Here is a 21,131-nt window from a genome sequence, read left to right on the forward strand (position 1 = left end):
ATATATTGTGCTCCTTTTTCTCTTGTGTTTGCTGGATTGTTTTGTTTCTCATAATGTTCAGTTAGTGTTTGTTTGTGCTGTCTCCCAGTCCAGGTTGTAATCTTTCAGTTGTTCTTCAAGAGTTTTTTTTTGTTTTTCAGTTTTATCCTTTTTTTTTCCTCCCCTGTGAGTTTTTTTTACCCTGTTTGTATTCTTTTTGAATAAAATCTTTATTTTTTCCAACATACATAAGAAGCATTGTGAAAATTCAAGATCAGCAATCACAGACATTTGCTGTCAGACTGGATTAGATTTCTCAGAGGGCCCTTGAGTAAAACAGTAGGTAATTTGCTCTGGAATTTTTACAGAAGTTGTGTGAGAAAAATACAGACTTGTCAGAATCGGATGGGATTAAAATCACAAAAGTACAAAAGTGAAAGATGAATTTCCCTAACCTCCTCGGGGAAAAGTAGTCCTGTCCAAATAGGTCTATAGCTGCTACTTCATTGTGAATTTTACCATGGAAGAATGCTGTATTGCCCAATGAGCATATGGAACTGCAATCTGTTTTATAATACAATTCTTTTTTTATCAGTTAGGCACCTTTTTGCAGCCAAAATTTTGTTTTGTGATGATAGCTCAAAGGGGTGTCAAAGCATACCTGGGAGATTAGCTTGCCTTGAAACACAACAAAAATTCCTTTGACTAAGGTAAATCAGATAAAGCAGTTAGTTTATGCTCATTTAGAAAGGTCAAGCCAGTGTGGAAAGGCCATAAACAAACACACATGCCCGTGTACATGTATACACATATTTTCAGAGCCCGGGCTTCAGAGAGAGAAATAAATAATGCTTTTGAAGTTGCTTTGGGAGAACTGTTGTCTGTGTTTTCTGTTTACTCTTGACCACTCAACACAAACAGACAAACTCAAATCTCTCAAGCTGTGATGGCGTTCGATGTGATGCGACGCTTGAGGGTGGTTTTACAAGATTATCGGCAAAACAAATTTAAATAATTGACCGCACTTGAAAATACAAAGTCTAAAGCATGCCTGACTTTGAATGATGTTCTTTTATGATTTTAGAGTAAGAACTGACAAAACAAAACAAAACAGTGGGTATTTGGGGCAGTGGTGGCTCAGTGGTTGAGGCACAGGGTTATTGACCAGAAGGTCAGAGGTTCAAGCCCCAGCACCACAAAGATGCCACTTTTGGGCTCTTGAGCAAAGGCACTTAACTTCAGGTTGCTCCGTGGGGATTGTACCTGTAATAAGTGCACTGTAAGTCGCTTTGGATAAAAGCGTCTGGCAAATGCATAAATGTAAATGTATTGCTCCAGTATTCATTTTTTGATCAATATGTATTTTTTGCATGCCATTAAAAATGGATAAACCACAATGGCTTTAGCAAGGCAAACAAAAGTTTAAAACAAAGCAGAATTAAGCCAATAGAATTGGCATACAACACAAAAATGAACTTTTTACAGAATTGACATTTGACATCGTGGAATTAACAAACAGCATCAGTGGAGAGTAAACATTAGGAGGAAAAAGCCACATTTAGCTCGAAATAGAACAAGTCTCTTGTTGGTTAATTCCACTGTGTTCTTGGCTAATTCTTCTGTTGTACTAGCCTGACACCAGTTTAGTAATGCACATGCCTTCTTTCTAATCTGAAACTTTCTTTGTACAGACAATCTTCCTATTCTCCTTCTTTCCCCTTTTCTAGTTATTCCTCCGGCTGTCAACTCTCCCTTCTCTGTTGAGTTTCTTTCCATTTCTCTGCATGATACAGACTAAACTTGTTTTTCATTACAGCTAATCGCTGTATTCACCAATTCATTAAATTCATGGACTATTGCAATTTTTCATCATTATTATTTAAATAAAAATTACTACCGGCCAACAAATTTAGATTTGTGCTAAGTGTTTTGTACAAATGTATTTATTTGATGTGAAATTTGTCAGCGTAAACTATGACCTTGGCAAAAAAATTTATAAAAAATCAATAGTTTCAGCAGCAGTGCAAGCTATTTTGGGAGAGTGAAATTCAGTCTGGAAGAATGTGCTAAATCAAATCTAAAAAAAAGAAAGAAAGTGAAACACAATGTGCGAAACTGACTGTGGTGGTATCTCTGAATGTTCCACAAATTCACAGCTCTCTCTCTTCATAGACCTTTGCCCATAAATCTTCTTCTCAGGGTTAGTGTGTCATTTTGTGCTGAAGTTACCATTTGCACTGTAAGCGCATGTGGGGGAGTGCTTTAAAAGTGAAATATTTAATTAGTCTGCAGTCCCTGATTAGAGAGCCATAACAATAACAGTATCAGTCTGACATAAAGGACTGATATAAAAGTCTATGTTTGTTCGAAGTGTGATTTTAGACTAGATGAGACTGTTTGATATACAATTATTTTAGACTGCTCTTGCCGAAGCTCCTATCCCAGGTTGCCTATTATGCAGAGACAACTATAAGTCAGCCATTTGTAATTGATTTCCCTGAAAATGTAAACAGTGTGGCTCTGTGGTGTTATAAACTGATCTCATTGCAAATTCAGCAACAGTTGGTCTTAAGTTCTTGTGTGCTTACCAGAATTCAAACCAGTGCCCATAGTGTCTCGAGCTGGTAGTTTTGTTAATTGTATGAGCACATGTTAGCTCAAGTTTCCAGGTGAAATGTCCACAGAGTGTTGCCAAAAGCAAGTTGTATTTTTAGCTGTAAATGATGTAATACAGTCAGCAGGAATGCATATGTAAAAAATTGAATAATCTTAGAGGAAAAATGCAACCTCTTAATTGCACTCATCATTGATTACGTATATGCAAATACTTCCTGGTTGCCATGGGACCAGAACCCATGTCTTGTGGTTGCTTGGTAACACACTATGAATCGCACAACAGGAAATGGTAAACAAATTTCAGTTGATGCAAACATGTCTATTGGGAGATGGCGCTTGTCAGTAACTGGGCAGAATGGGGTCGATGTCTGGGTACTGGAACATTGGTATCAACAAGTCAGGTTCCCATGATCATATTGAGAGCTGTTAAAACATTGCTTGTTTGTTCGGACACCGCAAAATAGGCTCAACCAATAGTGTGAGTTTGGTGCAGGACTATCTGTTTGGCCGACCAATGGAAAATGAGTGAGTATTCAGGAAACATTCATTTTGTAATTCTGTTTGGTGATGCTAGTACAAAAATTATACTTTTGCAGTAAAGTAATTTTTATTTGCATAGCGCTTTTCACAACACACATAATTTCAAAGCAACTTTACAGAAAATTATGCTTTAACAGAGAAAGAAGCTGTAATAAAGTAATGTAATACAGTACAGTCAAAATAGTGCTGTTTAATAAAAATACACGATTGTAAATTACACCTTAAAATAAATAATAATATTAATAAATAAGAAAATTACATTTGTATTTAAAACCCCAATGAGCAAGCTAAATTCAACTGTGACAATGAACACAAAACTCCATAAGATGTTGGTTAATGGACAAAATAACCTTGGAGAAAACCAGGCTCACTGTAGGGGCCAGTTCCCCTCTGGCTAAACAGCATAAATATGATGCCAATAATAGTTATTTATGTGTAGTACAAGTCACAAACTTTAAGATTTTTCTCAGGATGAATAGCATATCTACACTCACCTAAAGGATTATTAGGAACACCTGTTCAATTTCTCATTAATGCAATTATCTAATCAACCAATCACATGGCAGTTGCTTCAATGCATTTAGGGGTGTGGCCCTGGTCAAGACAATCTCCTGAACTCCAAACTGAATGTCAGAATGGGAAAGAAAGGTGATTTAAGCGTGGCATGGTTGTTGGTGCCAGACGGGCCGGTCTGAGTATTTCACAATCTGCTCAGTTACTGGGATTTTCACGCACAACCATTTCTAGGGTTTACAAAGAATGGTGTGAAAAGGGAAAAACATCCTGTATGCGGCAGTCCTGTGGGCAAAAATGCCTTGTTGATTCTAGAGGTCAGAGGAGAATGGGCCGACTGATTCAAGCTGATAGAAGAGCAACTTTGCCTGAAATAACCACTCGTTACAACCGAGGTATGCAGCAAAGCATTTGTGAAGCCACAACACGCACAACCTTGAGGCGGATGGGCTACAACAGCAGAAGACCCCACCGGGTACCACTCATCTCCACTACAAATAGGAAAAAGAGGCTACAATTTGCAAGAGCTCACCAAAATTGGGCAGTTGAAGACTGGAAAAATGTTGCCTGGTCTGAGGAGTCTCAATTTCTGTTGAGACATTCAGATGGTAGAGTCAGAATTTGGCGTAAACAGAATGAGAACATGGATACATCATGCCTTGTTACCACTGTGCAGGCTGGTGGTGTGGTGTAATGGTGTGGGGGGTGTTTTCTTGGCACACTTTAGGCCCCTTAGTGCCAATTGGGCATCGTTTAAATGCCACAGCCTACCTGAGCATTGTTTCTGACCATGTCCATCCCTTTATGGCCACCATGTACCCATCCTCTGATGGCTACTTCCAGCAGGATAATGCACCATGTCACAAAGCTCGAATCATTTCAAATTGGTTTCTTGAACATGACAATGAGTTCACTGTACTAAAATGGCCCCCACAGTCACCAGATCTCAACCCAATAGAGCATCTTTGGGATGTGGTGGAACGGGAGCTTCGTGCCCTGGATGTGCATCCCACAAATCTTCATCAACTGCAAGAAGCTATCCTATCAATATGGGCCAACATTTCTAAAGAATGCTTTCAGCACCTTGTTAAATCAATGCCACGTAGAATTAAGGTAGTTCTGAAGGCGAAAGGGGGTCAAACACAGTATTAGTATGGTGTTCCTAATAATCCTTTAGGTGAGTGTAATTGTTTGTTTTGGTAAGTCTTCAAACACTAGCAGTTTTAAAAATGAGACCTGTGTGATACAATTCATGTGAACAGTCCCAATGTTAACACCCTTTTAGTTTATCAGTCCTGAACTTCCCTTGTTCACATAAATACATATTGAAACACATATTACAACCAGCTCATTGCTCAAATGGTTCAAATTTTATTGTCAGACAGGATAACTGTACTGAATGATGGCCATCTACATAGAGAAGCTGCTTCATATGGAGGCTGTTGTACATTTGATTCAGTTTCGGGGGTTGATTCCTGGGCCGTTGCAAATTCTTGAATCGTTGGTGGAATAAAACTACCAGGTACAATTTATAACTAAAACAGTTGTCCTGCTACATCTACAGCAATGAGTTAACAACTACAACAAAAACCTCAAAAATGTAGGACATCAAAAGCGTTCAGTAGTGGTCGACAGAGGAAACCAGCACTCTACTAGTGATAAGGTCTTCAATGGAGATCCAAGATAAATTTGAGAGCTCGCAAAGAAAAAAAAAAAGATTCTGTAAGAAATAATGAATGCTGGTTTCAATTGGACGATTGACCAAATCATAATCAAATGTAAAAAATGTAAGCAATTTAATAACGTTAGATTGCATTATTCTGTATGTTTAAATATGTCCTTAACAACAGGAGTAAAAGCTGTACAAAACCCTTTGATGCATGTTTGTGGGCAGTTTTTTGTAATCCCCATTTGATTCTCAAGTCAGTGAAAAGCGAGCCAGTTTACGATATGCTTCAGGTTCCATGACCAAGAACCTGCCAAGAACAGGCTCTGGCACAAGACCCAGTGCTATTTCAATGGAAAAGGGCTATCAATGTGGTGATATTGGTTGAAGAATTAACCATTTTCAACATGGTCAGTAAACATACTGTTTATGGGAATTTCCAATAGAATTATGTACTGAGGATGAAAATATTGTCAATTTTTTAGTCACTAATATTGCAAATGCCTGGGTGAATGCTGGCGTATTGGTGTATTGGAGTCTCAAGTTTCAGTCACTGTCATATCATGCTGTTGATTAGTTTTGGAAGGATGTGACAAGGAAAGGGAATTGTGGGAGGAATAGTGGCAAAATAAGATGACTCAAGTTGCTTTTTGAGTGCACACAAGATTTTGTCAAACACCGTAAGTGATTCGTACACAAATATCTATAAACATGTTGATCTGTACACACACACACACACACACACAAACACTTGTAGTGTTTCCATGTTTTATGGGGACTTTCCATAGATATAATGGTTTTTATACTGTACAAACTTTATATTCTATCCCCTAAACCTAACCCTACCCCTAAACCTAACCCTCACAGAAAACTTTCTGCATTTTTACATTTTCAAAAAACATAATTTAGTATGATTTATAAGCTGTTTTCCTCATGGGGACCCACAAGGTCAAAAATTTCGGGTTTTACTATCCTTATGGGGACATTTGGTCCCCACAAAGTGATAAATACACGCTCACACACACACACACACACACACACACACACACACACACACACACACACACACACACACACACACACACACACACACATATCCTCTTGTCCTGTGCTTGACACTGAGTGTAAATCCCTCTTGATTGCAAAACAGCGACACAAGTTTACTTTGTGAAGTCTCAAGAGAAGGGCTCTCTGTGTCCCTTCGATGTTGAAGGCCCAGATGCCTGGACAGGCCATTCTCACGCTGGCTGGACGTGGCGTATTTGAAGGGAAATATACAGTGTGTCTCCACATGCAGCGGCGTAGCATCAAAGTCTACCAACGAAATATAATTATACATCTATACATTTATGAGTTATCTTGTTGACAAAGTCACCATAACACTTCTGAATCGAGAAGAGTGCCAGGTTGTTTGGTCTATCCTGAGACATTTATGCTGTCAGGTAGTTTTAGAAAGTCTTATCTTGCTAACTGATAAGGGTCCAAAATTAACTAAAATTTTGGATTTGAGTATTGAGTATTGTAACAGATTCTATGTATATTCTGTTTGCAATTTACATTTAACTTAAATATAAAATAAATGATTTCTCAATTCATGCTGTTAATTATGAAGGGACCTTTTAAACTTCTAGGTAACCCTTCTAGGTACAATTTGAAAATTTTACTTTTACAAATTATATTTATTTTCTCATCATATTGGTGCATTATAGCTTTTGAAAAATTGTCAGATTCATTATATTCCATCAATAAATGTCTAGAAAATCCATGTATTATTTTGCATATTTATTTGTTACATGTGTGTATTGTTTAAAAGCATAAATAGTTCCATTTACAATTATTTACATCGATACTCAGAACACATGCTAATTCAGTATTGTATCTTTAAATGGACATCTGAGCACAATGACAGGTGATTTTTCTCCCTCAAATATTCTTTTGGTGGCTTAATGTGAGGAAAATTTCACATATATCTCATGGAATTCTGTAAAAAAAAATAACAGTTCATCATAGATTAACATCTGATGGTAAATTTTGCACTGAAGAAAAATATGTTTATGTTGTCAGTTTGATTTGAATGGTGCACGTCAGTTTATTCAGCAAGCATCTGATTGTTGTTCACTGTTTAATGAAAAGCATGTAATGATGCAGCTGCTAATAATGTTACTTACCACCTGGTGAATATTTCCATTTAATTTTCACACCAAAAGCATTTTTTCATTCACACATTTGGCATGTGCCAGATGTTAATTTTGGATGATGTTCACATGAATATCAAACATACATTCACCTAATTAGCTACGTTGACATGTATGGCTCACTTTTCTTCTGTAATAACTCGTAAATTGTCTGCTTCCTCATGCTCTTTCTCCACTCCTTTTTCTTTTGAATGTCCAATTTTGGATTAATTTCTATACATTAACGGACTACGCAAATTACATCATGACGTGTACTCAGGTTGGACCGCTTTCACTTTTGTTGAGGGGGTTTGGGGTCGCTAACGTGGGAGGAGACGAGGCAGATTATAGGGAAACTCCCAATTTTTACTTGTGAAAAACAGAGTATTGTGACATTTTATTCCAACCAATAGTATGCTGTTTCTATATATTGCTTATATAACAAATGCTAATCTAATAGAATATCAATGAAGCTTTTCTGTTGGCCCCCCCTTCAGTAATGGCCCCTGTTACTCCCTGTTAGGTCCATAATTACCCGCTGTCCGATGCCCTTGTCCACATGTTTTGTCAGATCCTGATAAGGTGACACCCATGGCATTAATTTCCTCGGCGTCTCTTCATGGGTGTGTCTTAGAGAGGAATGTCACTCAAGGTTTAATTTTAATTAACCTTAGATTAAGGGAAATCACTCCAGTTGACCCCATCCTAAACTAATACAATGATTTGCCAGTGTGTTCTAGTGCTCTACCCATTAGCTGTAAATTACCAATTGTAAAATATTATCTCTCAATAAAGTTTGTAGATACATTTCTTTTTTGTATTATTTCAGAGCAATGCTGGATATTTCAGTATCCCTTTTATCAAACTCGTGAAAAAGCCAATGGCCTCTTTTAACTGACAGGCAGTACTTCTATTCCGACTGCTGCAATATTACATTCATTTATCTGTGAGTGGTCCATCTCCTTCCATTTTTGTAATGTCTCTGGATATGTTCAGTTCAAATTTAAAGGGACAGTTCATCCAAAAATGAAAATTCAGTCTTTTTCTTTCCCTTGTGTTTTTTTAAACCTATTTGACTTTCTTGCTTTTTTCGTTACACAAAGGGAGATATTTGGAAGCAATATTCTGCTCGCTGATGTCATACAATTGCAATGGATGGTGACCACCTCTTCAAAGATTCAATAGGACAATTCGTAAGTCTAATAAATTATTCCATGTGACTCATGTCATGTTCTGAAGGCATATGATAAGACAGGGGTGCTCAATCAGGTATCGCTTTCCTCATGAAAATAAACCATCACCCATCTACATTTCCGAAATGCACATTAGTTCAATACTGATGCTCATCATTTTAAACCTGTTCTGTATGCATTTGTTCAGTTTCCAGCCAAAATATTTTAGGCTGCTTGAGAGCCCCTTATGATTCATATAGCATACATTCATGTTACATTTATTGTGTCACTTTCATTAATCTCTATGACTGGGCATCAATACATCTGAAACTCTGTCTTACTAAAACCATTATTATTTATTTAATTAAATTCTGTAATAGTTAGGTAATACATTTTGGTGCTTCGTCAAGGTAACAAACAACTTCCATGTTTGTAAGTATTTCCACCTTATTTTCATTTTGAGAAGACAATTGCCTGGACATACTGGCCAAAGTGATCAGCTCCTTTGGACTGGACAGCTCCCGTAATTAAGCACCTAATTTCTACTTTATAACGAGCGATCTACAAGCTGGTTTGGGAAACGGGTGTTTCTCCATTGGAAAATAACGTGCAGCAAAATTTAAGATGACTGTTACAGCTTTAGTTGCAACGTTGTCGGGAAACCCAGCCTTGATCTGTTGAGGTTTAGAAGAGTTTCTGTTATGCTGGAGATTTGGAGGTTACCATAATGGTGAAGAGAGGAGCTTGAGCTAACAATGAGGACAGGTAAATGTTGCACAGGAAACTGATTGCTCGCTTCGTTGATCAATTGCTGAACTAACCATAGCATAGTTACTAAACCACACTCTGCAGTACTTCCAACCAGCATGTATTTAGCATGCTAACATTCACTTTCACTAGTTAGTACTCTCACATTGATTGTACAGTATATCCGCACAGAGATGGACTGTCAAAAGTACTATTGGTCCTATAAGGACTGGATGAATTTGGCTTATGAGATGTGTGTGTGTGTGTGTGTGTGTGTTACTGAATGGCAAGGATTAAAAAGAGAGTGAAAAGAAGCAGATATGACAAAAGAGAGGTAAGAGGAGGACAGAGAGCTGCTGGATGAATTGAGAGAATGAAAGAGCAAGACAGATTGAGAGAGCAAGCGAGACATGCAATTACTGAGATATTACTGCCTTTGGTGCAAAAATGACAGTTAAGGAGGGACAGACTCTTCCTCAGCCATGCAATTTAAAATTTCAGGACCAGCTCAGCATGTTTCTTAAATACTTAGTTATGAAATATCCCTTTTTTAGAGCAGTGATTTTCGATAACATTGACTTGAACATTTTCAATTTATGTAACACAATGCTGTACTCACAGGTCAGCCTTTTGGAAATGTTAACTTGTTGGGCATGTTAGAAACTGTCAAAATGAACCCATTTGAAGGATTGTATAAGAGAGATACAACAAATACACAAAGAGAAAACACAGCTCAGTTTTTAACACTCAAGAATATGTCACAAGGTGTGTGTGTGTGGGTGGTTTATGAGGACATTTCTTTAGGTTACAAATGTAATTACAAGGTTATTATGATATAAATGTGGTTTATGAGGACATGTCTAGTGTCCCCATAATTCAAATCACTTAAAAAACGTTTTTTTGTATTTTTGTAAAAATGCAGAAAGTGTTTGTGTGTGTGTGTGTGTGAGTGTGTGTGTGTGTGTGTGTGTGGATGCACTCTGTAAAAAATGTTAGGTAACCTAAAAATGTTATTCATGTGGTAACATCTAAATTAAATGGGTTTATTCAAGTCAAAAATATTATTTATAATGATTAAATCAAAGAGAATACTTAAAGTACTTTTCGAAAGTAATTCAGCAACTTAACAACTGCATGTAATAATTTTTTTAACTGCATATTTTAACCTTTGTTATCACATCCCATATTTGCATGAAGTACATTGCATGTTTCAGTTTGCACAAATGTGTTTCGACCTTTATTCTGGTGTATTCCTATGTAAATACTAGGTATTTATTTATAGATACAGAATATTTCTTAATTATGCTTCAATGTTTTGCTGACAAGTTTCTCCCCATCATGGTGGTCTTCTGCAAAGTAGAGTGTGACCTCCGATTAGGGTAATTACATTATAATTATTCAGTATAATCAGATCCGCCATAATGGACATTAATACGCTCTCTAGCGTTAAATTGTGAAATGTGGAAATACCATTGGCCAACTAATAAGAAGCCCTTTGTTTTGCACAACCTGAGAGACCACAGTGATTTGATGACTGAGAAATAAAGAGACAACATGTACCACCTACAAACGTTTGTGTGCAGTGGGATATGGCTTTCACATGCAGCCCTATAGTACAACATTTATCTGTGCTTGGAGTGCAAGGCAAACAGCTGACTTTTTTATGAGACCATCTGATAATTTTATAATTTTATGATAAGTTTTGTAAGCATTTAACTGAGCAATGGTGAATGAATAAATGTTATGGCGCAATATCATATACAAGTTGCATAGTGTCACTACTGAACTGTCAAAACTATTTCCAATAGCGGATATTATAATAGAGCAAGTGACTTGGATTACACACTTAGACAATATTTTTAGCCAGGCATACATCTAATTTATCTATCAACTCACAAGGCTTTAGGCTGCTTTAGTTAGGTCGGCCGGTACCAGGAACATTTCTCAGAAACATTTCTCATAATCTATAATCTATTTGTTTCCCTATCTTAACCTTGGGATTCATATCCCGAGGTTACCAGAACTGGCCAGATCCAGCTCCATTCCTGCTTGGTGTCGGACTCCACTGCTACGTGTCGCTGAGTGATGACGGCAAACTACATTCGGTGTTAGCCATACATCTCTTCAGTCATTTACGACAGACTTCAGAGGATGAACTGATGCCAACTCCAACTGTAAGACATCAGATTCTTCATATGTCACTGCCTGAAATTGGATTTAGGATGAACCCCACCGAACCTCACCAAAATGACCTGCAGGTTGAACCACGATGCACCTCATTGATCTCTGCCTGCATCACCTTTGTCTATTGATGGACTATACTCTTATAAAGGAATACATAGACAATCAATTAACTGTCAACAAAATTCTTCATCAGCCAACTAACAAAGGACAATTGCATCTATGTGAAATTCTGTAGTTAATCCAGGATGAACTTTAAAGACATTAGTCATTTATTTTACAGTTAATACAAAATCTTTGTTTAAACACTGGACCTTAACATTTATTTAGTTTAATAATTTCAAACTATGACTTACACTGCGCATAAATAAGTAATATTTGCATTATATTCATGATGTTAGTCAGAGGGCATCTGGCCCCCACAGTGAGTCTGGTTTCTCCCAAAGTTATTTTTCTTCATTAACCAACATCTTATGGAGTTTTGTGTTCCTTGCCACAATCGCCTTCAGCTTGCTCATTGGGGTTCTAAATACAATTATTATTTAACTATTTTATTATTTATATTTATACACAATTTACAATTACACAATGATGACTCTAAGACTTTATAGATATTAGGCTACAGTAACATTTTCTGTAAAGCTACGTGTGTCGTGAGAAGTGCTATACAAATAAAAATGACTTGACAAACAAAATAGTGTATTTTCTATAAATGGGAAAAATATGTCATCACTTTACATCAAAGGGTCTATTTTACACATACTAATATAATTAATTACATTAATAATATCAGTAACATTGTGTAATTACAAGCAGCTGTAGCTACTCATTAAGTACATTTAGTTTGCTGCTTTTACTCAGTACTGATGTAATTACACGGTACACTAACACTAATATTATTTTACATTTTTATTTAATATTAATTTAAAACTACAGTATGTCCTTAGTATCAGAAATCTTGCATGGCCAAAGCAATACCTTTAATGTACGTACATTTAACCTCATGCGAACCAGCGTACACATGTGTGGACATTGTATTTTGGCTTTTTCATTTAAACTGACTAATCTCAGTTCAGAAGACTCTGGGGTCATTTGACAAAACAATATAGTGCCGATCACAGCAAATTTTGTCTTTGGGAGAAAAACTATGTCTGGTAAGTCTCTAGTTTCATTTGATATGCCATTTTTAATTTTTTATTTGAGCGACCCTACCTTTTCTGCCATACAAATAACAGGTTTGTATTTTTACATATGTATGTATATATATATATATATATATGAGAGAGAGAGAGCGAGAGAGAGAGATACATGTGGTTAAGTAAATGAGGTTAAGTAATTCACTAAAAAGGGAGCAAGGGAGAATCCTACAGCTTTCCTATGAAGCCGAGTGCATTTAATCCAAACTTCTTATCAAATGTTCAGTTTCAGGCTGCATATGATGTTTGAACCACTCAACATGGTTGGTAGACATGAGAAAATGTTATCATTACGTAGATTCAGAATTTATAATGTATAATTTTATTTTAACATGGTTGGCAGTGATTGGACGATGTTGGACCACTGGAGCATTACTTATATCAGAATTAATTATGCTAATATCTGATTGGTAAAATGCTTCAGGACTGGTATCACTTATTTGTTTGACAGTGCAAAGAGGGAACATTGAGATTTTGTTGCCAAAGCAGGAAAAAAAAAAAAAAAAAAACATTATAACATAAAAGTCAATTAAAAAATAATAATTTGTATTTAGTTTTTATTTCTTTTTTTTATTTGTGCTTTTCCCAATATGCATTGTTCCAAAGCAACTTTACAAAAAATCATCTGTAATGTCTGTAACGTCTCAAAAACATGAATAGCCACAATCCTTGAAGCAAAATAATAATTAAAAACAAAAATCGTAATGGTAATATTTAAAATGTCACAATTTAGTCTCACTGGTCACATATGGGGACATACATTTATTGTAATATGATTTGACAATTATTATTGTTATTATTATTTTATTATTATTATTATATATATATTTTTTTTGCATGTTTATTAGGTGCTACAAATCAAATAAGAGAAAAGGAAAATTCACACAGCAGTCACGCTTGGATCTAAGAAGGTTAATGTACATTTGTTAACCCATTTGAGCCCAACTGTCACATTTGTGTCCAAAATGTAGTTTTGAGTTTGAGGTGTCTAAAAGTAGTCATTGATGTACTTTGCACATATTTGTTAGCTATAAATGAAAGTGCAGAGTGTTTTGATTTCATGTGAACATTTGTACAGAGGTGGTGTAGTCCAAACCAATTAAATGTGTCTTCCGTATAGTTTTGTTACTTTATTATTGCATTGCAGTGCAGTGCATTGTTTTTATTTTATTTTTTGGTAACTTTCCATTGGGTTTTATTGATCACTTGGGTAATTTCTTTGACTCTGTACTTTAGCAGAGTTTACAGTTGATATTAATTTAAACTTCTTTGAGAAAACCATGCAGTTTGTTTCACAAAAGCTACACAAGTGGTAAAATACATGTACTCACTCAGCTGGAAAAAAAATCGTAAACATCAATTCTACAAAATAAATAATTCAGATTTGGAGAGGAATGTTGAAGAATATTAAGCGTCAGAAATTTTTACTATTGATTATTACAATTAAACAAAACAAACCAAAAAACAGTAAAAACTTAGATGCACCTTAGATGCTGATGAGTGACCATGAGCGATATAGAAGGAACTGCAGTGGTAATTTTGTACACTCATAAATGCATGCTCTTGTGAATCAAGCCCTCATTGTAAAGTGGTCACCTGTAGTCCCCACTATTGAAACTTGTCAATAAGCTAAATTGCATTGAATATTGAGGTAAAAATAGACATCATATTGAGGCAATGTGATTTCGCTCCATTTTTTCAGTGTGCAACTTGAATACATTTAGAGGGAGCAAAGATAGCAGAAAACATTTAGGCAGGTGAAAAAATGAGATGGTAATTTTCTCTTTGTGAATTTTAAACGAGTGTCTGTTGAGCCTGAGCTCTGAGTTTCACAAGAGCTTCCTGAATCACACCAAAGCGATGGTGCAATACTGTATGCGTGAGCTGCATATAACATATCATTTAATTTATTTTAATTAATCATATTGTATTACCACGTCCAGTAATATTTCTGTAGCTTTTGGAAGAATATTAAACAGCCTCTTTTAAAGCATTTGACAAATGCATGTTTGTTGTGATGAGCCTTTTGTCTGAGCAGCATGATGATACTCTTTTTTTACTGGGAAAGGGATGATAACAATGGAAGTGGCCTTTGGATGACCTTTGATCAGTCAGATCTGTGACCTCCAACTCAACTAGTGCAAGGAATTACAATGATTTGGCATTGGAGGAATAACATAGAATATTGTTTTAGCTTAAATGGCAAGGGAGTGAGTGATACTATCAAAAATAACAAAACTCACTAACTCACTGCTCCAACAATAATTTAATCCAAAACCATGTGGTTACATTTTCAAGTTTTTTTTTTTGACTCAGCACCTTTTAAAGTTTGTTTTTGGTATGCGTGTGTTCTCACAAACGTAAGGGAGTGAGTGAGGCAGACCTTTTGGATGGGTCTTGTCTTTGACGTCATGACATAATATATTCACTACTTAAAGTACACTCTTTCAGAAGATATATGTTGCAAAATGAGTCTGATCGATTGGCTACTGCATCTTATTTGTCCCACTGACTGAAGAATCTTCCCCTGCAAATCTATGTAGGTAAAAATCTGTAAAAACAATTATTAAGAACAGGGTTGAGAGGGTTACTTTTAAAATGGATTCCACTACAGATTAAAGAACACATGCTATAAATGTAATTAGTATGGCATTCTGTTAGATTACTCAAGGTCAGAAATGCAATCTAACTACTTTGGATCACTTCTTCAGCTCAGATTTTTCCTTTTGATTTGACTATAAACAAGTTAAAGGAATAGTTCAAACAAAAAATGTAAATTATCTCATCATTTAGTCACCCTTATGCCATGCCAGATGTGTATGATTTTCTTCTGCTGAACACAAACAAAGATTTTTAGATCAATATCTTAGCTCTGTAGGTCCATAAAATGCAAGTGAATGGTGAACTTTGAACTTTGAAGGTTCAAAAATGATATAAATGCAGCATATATGTAAACCATATGGCTCAAGGGGTTAAATCTATGTCATCTGAAGCGATATGATAGGTTTAGTCCTTTTTACTATACATCTCCACTTTCATTTTCACTTCCACAATCTACTTCTTTGTATTTAGTGATTCACATTCTTTGTACATATTGCCACCTACTGTGCAGGGAGGAGAATGTATAGTAAAAAAAGGACTTAAACATTGATCTGTTTTTCACCCACATCTATCCCATCAATTTTGAAGATATGGATTTAACCACTGGAGTCATATGGATTACTTTAATACTGCCTTTTTGTGGTTTTGAAGCTACAAAATTGTGGGTTCCATTCAGTGGTATTGCAAGGACTTACAGCGCTGAAATCTTCTTCCTAAAACCGTTGTTTGTGTACAGCAGAAGAAAGTCATACACATCTTGGATGGCTTGAGGTGAGTACATTATGGGAGAATTTTTATTTTTAGGTGAACTATTATTTTAAGGATGAATCTATGACTTTTTCTCCTCTGTAAATATATTCAATTATAATGAAATTTAATTGAAGAAAAAAGTTAATATCCCTGCTCCTTTGTGCAGAATAAACTCAAAGGAGTGTGTAACACACTTTTTAATGGGGACAGCTTGCCCAATTAGTTGCAGCAGAGTTAGTCAGAGACACACAATATGGCATTTATTTGCAGTTCCATGAAATTCTACCTGTTACAGGTGTTTTAGAAGAGGTTGACTTAAGACCAGAGCTATTACAGTAAAACTCTCCAAAGCCATTGCAGAGAACAGACACTCTATCAAACAAACAGATTTGTAATTTATTTAAACATACAGTGCATCTGAAAAGTATTCACATCGCTTCACTTTTTCCACATTTTGTTATGTTTCAGCCTTATTCCAAAATGGATTAAATTAATTATTTTCTTCAAAATTCTACAAACAATACCCCATAATGACAACGTGAAAGAAGTTTGTTTGAAATCTTTGCAAACTTATTAAAAATAAAAAATGAAAAAAATCACGTCGCATAAGTATTCACAGCCTTTGCTCAATACTTTGTTGAAGCACCTTTGGCTTTTTAGTATGATACTACAAGCTTGGCACAACTATTTTTGGACAGTTTCTCCCATTCTTCTTTGCAAGACCTCTCAAGCTCCATCAGGTTGAATGGGTAGCGTCGGTGCACAGCCATTTTTAGATCTCTCCAGAGACTTTCAATCAGGTTCAAGTCTGGGCTCTGGCTGGGCCACTCAAGATGAACCTTCACCCCAGTCTGAGGTCCAGAGCGCTGTTGAGCAGGTTTTCATCAAGGATGTCTCTATACATTGCTGCATTCATCTTTCCCTCGATCCTGACTAGTCTCCCAGTTCCTGCCGCAGAAAAACATCCCCACAGCATGATGCTGCCACCACCATGCTTCACTGTAGGGATGGTATTGGCCTGGTGAGGAGCGATGTCTGGTTTCCTCCTGACACGATGCTTGCCATTCAGGCCAAAGACCTTCAATCTTTGTTTCATCAGACCAGAACATTATGTTCCCCTTTTGTCGCTCTCTACACGTTGTGTCGGAGAAGCGACACTAGGGGTCTCTCTTGAGCGCCGATATTCACCTCTGATCTATTGAAAAGGGCCAATGGGAGTTGGCAGTCAGTATTTGCATACCCGGCCCCCGGACATACGGAGTATTTAAGCGGGGCAAATCACGGAGTTCATTCAGAAAATTTCTTCGAGCCGATGGTCTGTCTGCAGTTGCTGCGAGTTTACACACCACTATAAAGCGTTCCTGTTTCCTCTGACGATCTGCATGCTGTTGGATCTTGACGGCGACAACAGCGGCTTTCTCCTTCACTTTGCACGGCGTGCATTGTTGCCCCTGAGCGCTTCGACAGTGCAGACACACATACAGACTGTGTATATTAAAAGAGTTATTTTCCTTAAAAGATAAATTTCTCTAAAAGAGCAAACACAGCGGCGTTGAACGTCCTTTTCAGGATGCGTCTTTCTGAAGATGCCTTTCCGCCCCTGTGTAGTTTTTGGAGGCGGTGATTTCTCCCCACCTCTGATGGTCATAAAAACCGCCTGGCGTACCTGGGTTGCGAAACACACAGGCAGCGTTTTTTATGAATGGTCTATGTTTGCAGTATGTTTTCAGTATGAAAACATAGCCATGACAGCATTGCGGTCGTAGGCTTTCTCTTGTAGTGAGAGAGAGCCGCTTCAGCCGCCCCCCGCGCCTCGCCTCCTTCCCACGGGATTGAGGCAGGCGCCGTGGCGATGAAAGCGATCTGGGGTCAATGACGGGCTGCGTTCGCCGGGTGAACCCCTTGAAACCCCCGCCTTCCCGGCACGCTTGCTGTTTTCCGTCCGGGCTCGGGATGAGCATGCTCTCCAATGGGTTATGTTTTCAGCCTGAGAACATAGCTGCAGCAGCGTTGCGATCTCTGCTTTCTTGTGAGGAAGAAAGCCACTTCAGCCGCCCTCCGCTCCTCGCCTCCTTCCTACGGGATTGGCGCAGGCGCCGCTGAGCGATGAAGATGATCCGGGATAATGGCGGGCTGCGTTTGCCGGGTAAAACCGCTCGAAACCCCCCCCCCCTGCACGCTTGCTTGCTCACCTCACAAGCTCGGGATAAGCGCGGTCCGCCTAACGGCCGGCTGCCCGGTCCCTGGAGCTCCCGGACATTGGATGATGACATCACCGCTGCATCGGAGAGCGTCACAGCGGCATCGGATGCGGATAACTCGCCTGGGCCACCACCTACGGGTCTGCTTGCCCAGTCTGAGCCTGACGCACGGAGATCCGCTATGCTTCCCCGGGATTGATGATTCACGGTCTGGTGCACCGCCCACAGCCGCCCCCCCCCCGTTCCTTCCCGGATGTGCACGACGAGCTGAGCGAGCCAAGCTTCCTCGCTCCTCCGCTCTCACTACCCTCGGCGGTAGAACGGTCCCAGACCGCTCCCCCCCCGCATGCCATGGCCCCTCCCTGCAAGTCCACCGGGCCAAGGCACTTCAAGATTTGCACTTGGGTAGTCCTGTTCTTGACGTGCTGCAGGAACTGCACTCGGACAGGCGATGTCCACCCTCGTGGTCCAGAAACATAACAAATGGACTGGATCTGGTTGTAGTACAGGAGGTAGATAAAGCATGCTTTCTCATAAACTCTCCAGTCTCCCAGCTCCATTCAGCGACACCACCTGACGACTCCACCCAGCAGTCCTCAGTGGTGAAGAAACAGACGGAGGCCAGGTCACACGTCCTGCCCCCCCGCAAACCTGGCGCCGAGGCGTCCTCCTGCGGCTTTCAAGGAAGAAAGGAAGTGGTGCTCCGCCTCAACGAACGAGAGCGGGCCTAGCTCTCAGCCCCGCGTTGAGCTCTCCGCAGAAAGAGGGCGCCCCTCGTCTCACGGACCCCCTCGAGGACCGGAAGGCTCCCAGAGCTCCTGAGGCGACCGACCCAGAGACCGAGGCGGCTCGGAGGTGGTAAGACCTCTCCGTTCCCGGTGGAGGGCGGGAGGAGAATCCTTTGTTTTACATTTTCCACATTCTCAACAATAGAGCTATTTCCTTTGCCTCTGGGTCACCTGGCCGCAAATGCCGTTCTCACGGCAATCTGCTTTCAGATTACGACAGTCCGGTACACGGACGCGGCGATCCCACCTTCCTCCTGCCCACAACTGTCCCCGGCCGGCCGGTTCAGGCGAGTCCAGAGGATGCCAGCATCAGACCTCCTCCTCAGTCATGAACCCGCCCCTGCCGGGTCGCGTGAGCAAGGTAAGTGCTTTGAGTCTATTCTCAGCACCTCAGCCTCAGGCCGCAACGAAGCCGCCCGACGCTGCATTACCTGTTCCGCCCGCTCGCGAGGCCCGCCGGGTACGTCCAAAATACTCGTCCCTCTGGTGCCCCTAGCGTAGAGCTGGGAAGCGTGGCTTTCGCTTCCCAACGCATCACGCTGGCTGCACCGGACCATTCGACTCGGTTATGCAATTCAGTTTGCCTGGCTCCCGCCCCCCTTCAGGGGCGTCCGCGGAAATCACAACCCTCTTAGGCAAGGGCGCGGTAGAGCCCGTCCCTCCAACCGAAATGAGGAAGGGTTTCTACAGCCCTTACTTCATTGTACCCAAGAAAGGCGGCGGTTTACGACCAATCCTGGACTTGCGAGTTTTCAATCGGGCCTTGTTAAAACTCCCGTTCAAAATGCTCACGCAGAGAAATATTCTGGCTGGTGTTCAGCATCTAGATTGGTTCGCAGCGGTAGACCTGAAGGACGCGTACTTCCACGTCTCAATTCTGCCACGACACCGACCCTTCTTACGGTTCGCGTTCGACGGCCAGGCGTTCCAGTACAAAGTCCTCCCCTTCGGTCTCTGTCCCCTCGCGTCTTTACGAAAGTAGCAGAGGCGGCCCTTGCCCCGCTACGAGTAGCTGGCATCCGCATTTCTCAACTACCTCGACAACTGACTCATCCTAGCACACTCTCGAGAGTTACTATGCACACACAGAGACCAGGTGCTCCGGCACCTCAGCCGCTTGGGGCTTCAGGTCAACTGGGAAAAGAGCAAGCTCACTCCGGTTCAGAGCATCTCTTTTCTCGGGTTGGAGTTAGACTCAGTCTCAATGACAGCACGTCTCACAGGCGAGCATGCTCAGTCGGTGCTGGACTGCCTCGCTTCCTTCAAGCCAGGCACAGTGGTCCCTCTAAAACTTTTCCAGAGGCTCCTGGGGCATATGGCGTCCTCCGCGGCGGTCGCGCTGCTGGGGTTGATGCATGTGAGACCACCCCAGCACTGGCTCCAGACTCGAGTCCCGAGACAAGCATGGCACCACGGCACGCATCGGGTAAGGATCACCCTCGCCTGCCTCAAAACACTCCGACCCTGGACAGACCTCTGCTTTCTACGGGCAGGAGTGCCCCTGCAGCAAGTGTCCCGACGCGTCCTGGTCACAACTGATGCCTCCTGGTCTGGGTGGGGTGCCGTGTGCAGCGGGCACGCAGCAGCGGGCCGTTGGAAAGGGGCCCCGCTGCATTGGCACATCAATTGCCTGGAGTTGTTGACCATCCTTCTTTCTCTCAGGAAGTTCCTCCCGTTATTTCGGGACAAACATGTCCTCGTGAGAATGGACAGCACCACAGTGGGGGCGTACATAAATCACCAAGGCTCCCACCACATGTCACAACTCGCCCGCCGTCTCCTCCTATGGAGCCAGCAGCGACTGAAGTCGCTGCGCACCACTCACATCCCTGGCAAGCTCAACGTCGTAGCGAACGCGCTATCACGACAACGCCTGCCCGGCGGGAGTGGAGACTTCACCCCAGTCGGTCCAGCTGATTTGGGAACGGTTTGGCAAGGCCCAGGTAGACCTGTTTGCCTCCCAGGAAACCTCCCACTGCCCGCTCTGGTATGCCCTAACAGAGGCTC

Source organism: Xyrauchen texanus, chromosome 5 (assembly GCF_025860055.1).
Source record: "Xyrauchen texanus isolate HMW12.3.18 chromosome 5, RBS_HiC_50CHRs, whole genome shotgun sequence".
Classification (NCBI taxonomy): Eukaryota; Metazoa; Chordata; class Actinopteri; order Cypriniformes; family Catostomidae; genus Xyrauchen; species Xyrauchen texanus.